Raw genomic sequence first — 9,381 nt, forward strand, 5'->3', positions numbered from 1 at the left:
GTTCAGCTCAAAATTTATTGATACTAAGGTTGATTGTATTTTGTTGAAAAACAGAGTAACGAGTAAGGACGATCAAAGTTGCTACTCAAAAACTCTGTAAAACAACCAAGATGTCATAGGACACACAAACTTCTTATAACAAGTGATATCATACATAAAACACCTATAGCTTTCAGATCTGAAAAATGACTGATAACTATGGTATAATTTTACAAAATTGATTTCAATTGTTGTTACGAAGGTTGTGATGATTTTATCATGACTGCTGCTAAGGTGTTTACCTCATGTCAACGAGAATCTATGTTCGGATGATAACATTAGTGTTTTTGTTAGCATAAAAAGAGGGAAATTAAAACTTTAGCTATTTGGATCTTATGTATTGAAAAACAGGTTGAAAATCCTCTAGAAGGACCAAAAATCAACTGTGTTAAGAATACATTAAGAAAATCAGCAGTCAAAATATCCAGATCATGAGTAATGTGGAATTTGGCATAAGCAAGTGCAAAAATGTCCAAATCTCTCAAAACATTGCTGAAAATGATTTCGGATTGAGTATTCTCTCCTTGAAAACATTCCAGTAAAAAGTTTCAATACTTGTCTATGGAAAGGGCAAAAAGGGAATGAAGAAAAATTACAAAAACTCAAAAGTGTGTTTATCTCGAAACTTTTTGAAATAAAAAGGAAAAGAGTATAAATCTAAAACACTTGAGAGTCCACAGGTTTATCCTTCAAAAGGAAAACCGAAAAAAAATAGATCTGTATTTTTGGTCAAACTTATGTCATTAATCAACCATGCTCAATCACCGTTTCAGGGAAGTTCAGGTAGCAAAAGTATCTCCAGATAATTTTCAATAAAGAGGAATAGGCCAAATTTCTCAGAAATTACTCACATGGTAATAAGGTTCACAAAGAACTTTCAAAACCTTTGTGAACAGGCTCCTCATAGTAACAATCAACTGACAAGGAAATGGTACCAAACAGTGGTTACAGAACTTTGGTTCAAACCACTGACCATTGTCTTAAGCTTGAGAATGAAATGATCTTGACCTTATTCGAAGTTACTTTAACTCTTGAGACACACCAGATCTAATTGATTTTATTATCAGAAAACTTTTACTCTTTTTCTTTGTAAAGTTTTCTCCAAATAAAATAGGATATACTATTCTTTATTTTTTTAAGAATGATATATTTTGTATTTTTACTTGTTTTTGATAGCAAAAGTTCAAACACCTGTCAGGATGTAGAACCCTTATTTTTTTGGTGATACTATCCTTGAAAATAGATCAAAAGGAAATGGTGCAAGTGTCAAGGTCATGTCGAACTCAAGTTTGTTTTAAACACTGATCAAAGATTGTTTGCTAACAGACCTTAAAATTCTTGGATGCTCATGTTATAATTCAAATATTATGACACAAAATGAGTAGCCATAGTAAAAAGGTTTCCCTCATCTAGGATACTAAACCACTGTCAGGAATCTATAGAAGTATTCAAAACTTTTAATAAATATGTGCTAAAACCTTGAATGCTGAAACAAGTGAATTCTCTGCATTAAAAATCCCTGTAAAACCTGCTGTTATGATTAATTTTGATAAATTTGCATCTAAAATGTGTTTGTTAAGAATTTGATTCTGCAGGTAACTCACAATCACCTTCAACAGATGTTGGACATGATACTAAAATCATTTCCATCATCAGAGCAGCAGATGTACAAAACAGCTGTTAAAGCTCATCCACTGATGCACAAACAGTGTTTGACCAAAATAGCCCTATAATTCTCTACGACTACTTCACCAAAAAAAATGGATAAAAAATTATCAGTGTGCCAAACCCCTCCTTCAAATCCTTTCACATCCATTTCAAGCCACTGATGGATCATCAAAGTCACCAGCAGTGGTTAGCTCAGATGAGTCACATCTGCAGCCTCACCTTTTGAACACCAATGCCATTTTAAGATTCATTCATGTTTCCATTCTCTTGACAACATCAATGAAAAAGGATTCTTTTAAAAAGTCAATCCTGAAACACTTATTCTCTTGATGGCCTTCTACCATTCCATCAACAAGTCATGTGCCTTATAGCACTGAAAGACAGTAAGTTGGGTAGCTGTCATTTAAGAGGAGCTTCAGCAGTTCTGTGACAACAAGTTTGAAAATCTTATGCCACAGCCAAAGGATGAGAATCTATTTAGCAAAAAGTTGGTCCTCAAAGAACAATGCATATGCTAGAAGCATGGTTGTCAAGATTCATCATACTCAAACAAGTACAGACACCAAGAGTATGAAAAGATTACATCAGAGGGATATCAATTCCTAGGCAATAAACTTAGTGTTTTGACTGTACACATGCAGCAGATGTTTCAACAACCACTGATTGAAGAATATTATGATGCTGCTGTTGTTTCTGAAAAGTCTGACTGATTGTATCATCAAAATATGTTATTGGATTTTGATATAAGTTGCTCAAAAGACTCCTTTATGCAGGAATGTCAAGTAGCTGAAATATATCATCAAAAATCCAGTATCTCATTCATCCATCATCACTTGTCATCAGACACCACTTTGTGGGGGATTACTATAAAAAGGTTTGATTTCATTTTAACATGTCCATCCTAAAGATCAGTTGGTAGATGTACAAACTTAAGAATTGGATTCATCTACTGTTGAAAAACTTGATCCCTATGATTGGAATGCTAAACATGGATTAAAGCAAGCATTCTTGTGATTCCATGTGTAAATAGCATAAAAATGTTTTTAGAAAAATCAAAAATAACCTTAAAAATAGTTTAAAATTGAATTTTTCAATAAATCCTCAAAGTCTGTTTCCAAAACACAAGCAGAGGTGCCTGAGCAGAATTTAGCAGCAACCACTGCTCCTCAGGTATCTGCTGCTGAGCCCACTGCTCAAGGTGATCACAACAGCAAAACAACTGCTGTGAAACCCACACCTAAATCCACCAAAAGACCAAAACTAAAGAAAATTCAAAAGCCCCCCAAACCTACAATAAAGGCAACTCTGGAAGATGAGATCCCAGAGCAACTGCCAGTGACAACACAAAAGTCACTAGAAACCACTGCTGCTACTTCCTCACAGCAGATGGTAGAAAGGTCTCAACCCATGCCTCAAACTCCTCCTGCTTCTTCTAAAAAAGAACAGGTTGTAAGAACAGGGACACCAAATTATGATGCTCTGGAATCACTTGATTCCATCATCCACAGCCCACTGCCCGGGGCAAATTCACTTTCAACTCCCATCATCATTTCATAAATACCACCATCAATAATGACCTTGTTGCATGCTTTGGATATAACTCAGACATAAATCAGTTCCTCTCAACCACCTATCACTAAGAGTACACTCCAACAAGTGACTGAGTCTGGTGCTTATACCTTTGCTATCCCAGCAACAACTGAGGAGGTTACACCCCTTGAGTTACGAGTAACTCTTGGTGGTAGTTCAAGTGAAGCAGCTACTACAAGTGCTGAACCCACTGGTTTGCATTTGGACAGTAGTTTCATCAATAAGACTTCCTCGAAGGCAATTTCTTCACTGGGAACACGTGTGTATCCAGTCTTCACTGGTTCACTAAAAAGTGTTTCTCATTATGAAGAAAGAAGTCCCCAGTACCAAGACAAAGGGGCAACAGTGGATGATTTTAGGGATACACTTCCTCAATCAACCACTGTTACAACCACTGCTAGTGGGAAATCAGATGATCCCATTAAATTGAGTGATGGTTTAAGGTACCTAGAATTGACGGCTAGAATTGATAAACTGAATACATCTGTTGCAAAAATCAAAGAAATGCTGCATCAGTTGTTGAAAGTACAAATGGTGCAACCCACTGCTGTTCCAACTCAAGCACTTGCTCCACCACAAGCACCTGCTGCAAATGAGCTATGGAATTTATTTCAACCCCTGCACTTATCTTCGAAAGAGTTGATGATGCCAAAAAGGGGGAGAAAATGACTCTGAGGAAAATCTCTCAGTAACTTTTGCTGAAACATCTGTCAAAGAAAAGGAAAAGGGAGGTGATGAAACCCTGAAATTTCAAGCAGATGATGAAGATACACAAATGAGGATCGTTCAAAGTCAATTCAATTCAGCTGGTCTCAAAACCACGGCTGATATTAAAAAGGGTAAGGGATGAGAGCAGAGCTTTGGTTGAGAAAAAGATAGTTCTTCAAAAATAAAAAGAAGAGGTTGGTACTTCATTAAAGAAGAGTCCTGTTAGAAAAACAAGGCAATCAACCACCACAGCTTCTAAAACTAAGCCAGTTACTATTTCAACCACAACTCCTGTTCCCACAAAATCACTTGCACCTCCACCATTAACACACACCACAACCACTGCCATCCCTACTAAATCAACCACTGCCACATCTAAAACATCATCATCATCACAAACACCACCTGCGGCCATCCTTTATCAAAGAAGGAAACAAAGCAGATGGATGTAGAAATACCAAAAGAAGACCAAGCTTCAGAGAAATATATCATAAAAATGGTTCTTCAGACACTTAGAGCAGAACTACAAGAAACAGCAAAATCTCAAGACACTGCTCAAAGTTGTCATTACCAGGCATCATTCTCCAAACTCATCATTCAAATAAACCTCTCCCAAGAAACCCACTGGACTCAAAAATACTAAAGTGGATGTCTGATCAAAAGACCCACGTATTGACTTTGCTCAGATCCAATGGTGAAGTGAAGCATATATCAAGGGAAACAACACTTGGCCTAGGTGTTGAAGATTTGTAAGATCTCCTTGAGCTTACACTGTGCAGGGATAAGGATGACACAGATTCCATGAACTTTGAATTACAATTCAAAGGACAAGTCAGGGAATTATTGATGAGAAATAAAGATCCTGAATAATGAAATGTTTTGGCATCATCTGTTCCAGGGGGAGATTGTTGGGATTGAACCCTACAGAGGAACAGATGATGTAAAGCCAAAACTGGTTCAAAACAGTGGATTCATCATAAGCAGCGGTTTACTCTAAACTTTCCCCTTGACAGTGGCTCCAACATCTGATGCAACTCAAAGTACTGATATTCTACAAACAAATGTTGACCTACAACAATCGCTGATTCATAAAGACTGCTGGAGACAAAGCACTGATGTCCAATCTACTGATGTCTCAAAATACTGCTGAAGTCCAAAGCCCTGTTGAAGACAAGCACTGTTGAACCAAAGGCCTGATCAACCAAAGGTGAACCACTGCCCAACCACAATAGCGGTTTAGTATCAACAGCAGATTCAACAGCAGCAGTTTAACTTGTATCTTGTAATCAGTTGTTTAGTAAGCAAGGTATGTACCAGTCAGTAGTTACAGGTTGTTAGGTTGTTAGATGTCACTTTCATGGTGACGTCAGCTGAGATGCTTCAGTGGTTTGGTTTGCCTATAAATGGACCAGTACCCTGTACTGTTACATTCGATTGACTGAGTGGATTCTTCTTCTTCAGTCCAATCCTTTCATCTTGTGCAACCAACCTTGGGGTATCAGGCTGAGGGGGAGCTTAGTTCTGTAAACATGCTGTAATCATTTGCTTTGTATTTCAATCATTCAACTTAATGAAAAGCATTTGTTTATCAAACTATTTTCCTCTTTGATTGTGTTTACAAAGTTTGTATTCATTTCCGCTGCACTTTATATTATGTCATATATTCTGACTGTTCAATTTATACAAACAAACACAATCATGAGAGCCTCCGATCCTAACATGTAATATGGTGTTAAAAGCAAAGATTTTATGTTACTGGCAGTCTGGACACGGCCCCGTGTCCGCTGAACACGACCCCGTGGTGAACTGCCAGTAACGAAAACTTACAGAAGGCGAACACGGGGGCGTGTTGGTTAGGCACGGCCCCGTGTCTAATAAAAACTTGCAGGAAAGTAACCAAACAGCAGTCCTGGGAGGTGAGCACGGGGGCGTGTCGGCTGGACACGTCCCCGTGTGGACAGTCTGTAAGCCTGAAAAACTGTTCAATAGATAAAAGGGGACTTAAACCTGTGGGCTCGCCATCAACCCGCTCCTGCTCCTTCAAACCCCCTACTCCATGTCCTCATCGCTATCATCACTTCCATCCCCCTGACCCGCCATGTACTCCCGGATGCTACCGATATCGTCTTGTATATCGTTGATGTTGCGTTCGATAGCGCCGACCCGGTGGTATGTATTGTTGGCAAGGTTGTAGGTGTTCCTGGTACACATGAGGTTTTCCTGCAAAAGATCATGTAAGCTTTGAAAGTTAGGAAAACTGCCTCCTTGTGAGGAGGATTGACCCGGATCACCATGGGGTTGATATTGGTAGTGTGGAGGTGGTGCGTGAAGAACTAGGGCCTCCTGCGGGTTCCATGCTTAGCCTTGCGTCCTGTGGAAGCTCACTGTCCCGTCTTCCGCCTCATAAAGTAAGTTCATGGCTCGGCAAATGTAATAGTCAACTCGCCCCGACCATGGGCTTCTTTCAAAGGACCTTGGGATATGTGTGAAGTGCTTGAAGAGACGGTACACCCACCCTCCAAAGAAGATAGGTGTTGGAGCACGAGCAAGGCGGTTGAGATGCATGTTTCGTAGCAGGAGATATGGAACATCTAGAGGCTTCCGGTTGTGGATATAGTGAAGGACAACCAAATCTTTCAACCCTACAACGCCACTACTGTCGTGTCGTTGGCTAAAAGAGTAGGTGAGGAGCCTGTGAATGTAGCGATAGAGTGGGTCCCTCAGCTTAGTACTCTTGGTGCTGCTAGGGTTGTAGATTCCTTCACCGATTTGAGCCCATGCAGCTTGACGCTCATTTTCATCCAAATCTCTTAATCCCCCGGTATTTTCCTCATTTCCCGATTCCTCTTCCCCGTACAGTCCCACAATTGCTCCAAATTGTGCCATAGAGATCGAGTACCTTGTCCCCCCACACCGAAATGCAACCCCTTCATTGTCAAATGGGTCACACCTTGAAGTGAAGGTAAAAGTGCTATAGAACTCCAAGGTGCATTGATGTACCGACCTAAGCCGAGTGCTTAATGCAACCCTTAGTGGTCCCGTAACGATGTTGTTGAATCGGTCCAACTGGTTTACCAAGGTTAATAGGTCCGTGCATGCTCGTCTGGGGTACTCCTCGGGCCTTGTTTGAAGTAGCTCGTATCTTGCCCTAGCATCGAGTTCACCTGCATTGAACCTTGTGAACTTTGCCATCTGAAAGAATACACCAAAAATTAGCACGAAATAATGAGATTTTTAAAGAAACTGCAAACAGTGGGCTGGACACGGCCCCGTGTTCAGCGGGCACGTCCCCGTGTCCAGACGTCTGTAACCCAAAAACTTCATTTTTCGTCCCGGTCCTGAAAATCTGAAAATTTTTGGCCAAGTAGGTGCGGTTTCCCCCAAAAATGAAACCCCAAGTGCCGTTTTTCCCAAAATAACCCGTTTACCCTTCCAATTTCATCTTTTTCGGTTCAAAAACAAGGGTTTGAGGTTTTTGTGAGAAATCGGACAAATCTATCAACAATACAAGTGTATTTACTTCCCATTATACTAATCTAGACTAATACTAACAGATTACATCAAAAATTTGAAGTTCGATCCGGATGAACTTGAAGAACCCTAGATTTTTCCCCAAATTTTGATGTTTCTACTACATGCAAATAACTAATCTAACTACTAATGATGATAGAATCATACCTTGATGTTGTTAAACGTGGAAATAACGTCGGAAATCTGCGGAAAATCGCCTTGAACCAGAGCGTTTTCGGCAAAACGGGGCGTGTAGAATGAGGTAACTGTTATGAAATGGGGGTTTTATCCCGTCAGTTGCGTCGACACGGCCCCGTGTCCAGTGGACACGGCCTCGTGCCGAGCAAAAATTTTAATTTTTTTTTTAGGTGTGCTCGTGTGAGTGCCCATTTTTCCGAAAACATGGTTAGAAGACTTACCGGTTTGGATGTATACTCGTTTGTTTGCAACATTTCGGGTATGATGTGGATGCTTCTCATTCGTTAACCGTTTGAAGCGAGATCTCCTCTTCTTCATCCTCAATGGATCCTCGGTAGAGTTTTAGCCCTTGGCCATTGAGTTTAAATGGAATACCATTTCGAGCTTTAATTTCTACTGCACCGTGAGGAAAAACATGGGTGATGGAAAAAGGTCCTGACCACCTAGATTTTAGTTTACCAGGAAATAATCGAAGTCGTGAATTAAACAAAAGAACTTGGTCCCCTACCCGAAATTCATTAGACTTAATATATTTATCGTGTAAATTTTTCATTCTTTCCCTATAAATTTCGGAGTTAGAGTACGCATAATTCCTTAATTCGTCTAATTCATTCATTTGACAGAATCGATTTTTACCTGCAGTTTCTAAGTCTAAGTTTACGCTTTTTATTGCCCAGTAGGCCCTGTGAGCTATTTCTACTGGTAAGTGACAACTTTTTCCATAGACAAGCTTATATGGGGTTGTGCCTATAGTGGTTTTATAAGCAGTTCTAAAAGCCCATAAAGCATCATCTAATTTATCAGCCCATTCCTTTTTATTTAACCCTACGGTTTTTTCAAGTATTCGTTTTAAACCTCGGTTAGTCACTTCGGCTTGCCCATTTGTTTGAGGGTGATATGATGTTGAGACCCGGTGATAGACCCCATACCTTGTTAATATTTTTTCGAGTTGATGATTGCAAAAATGGGTACCTCTATCACTTATCAAAGCTTTTGGTGTTCCAAAACGAGAGAATAACTTTTTCAGAAATTTTACCACCACTCTTCCATCGTTTGTTGGAAGAGCTTCGGCCTCTGCCCATTTAGACAAGTAATCTACTGCCACAAGTATATATTTGTTTCCTTTTGACGGTGGGAAGGGTCCCATGAAATCGAGTCCCCACACATCAAAAACTTCACAAACGAGAATGTCGTTTTGAGGCATTTCATTTTTGGAAGAAATATTACCTGATCTTTGGCAAGCATCACTTGTCTTTACAAGATCTTGTGCATCTTTGTAAATGGTTGGCCAATAAAATCCTGAATCAAATACCTTTCGTGCGGTACTAGCGGCACCATGATGTCCTCCATATGGACCTCCATGACAATGACACAGAATTCTTCGTGCTTCATTACCATGGACGCACCTTCGGATGAGTTGGTCGGCACACATTTTGAAAAGATAAGGGTCTTCCCAAAAGTCATGCTTTACATCAGCAAAGAATTTCTTTCTTTGGTGATGCGGCCATCCTTTGGTGACTACACCACTAGCTAAATAATTAGCATAGTCGGCATACCATGGTTCTTGTCGGTATTAATTCATTTTTTTTCATTAGTTATTACCGTCATACCTCCTTTCTTTGGGACTACTTGGACAGGACTCACCCATGGGCTATCGGAGATAGGATA

This window comes from Helianthus annuus, chromosome 16 (assembly GCF_002127325.2).
Source record: "Helianthus annuus cultivar XRQ/B chromosome 16, HanXRQr2.0-SUNRISE, whole genome shotgun sequence".
Taxonomy (NCBI): domain Eukaryota; kingdom Viridiplantae; phylum Streptophyta; class Magnoliopsida; order Asterales; family Asteraceae; genus Helianthus; species Helianthus annuus.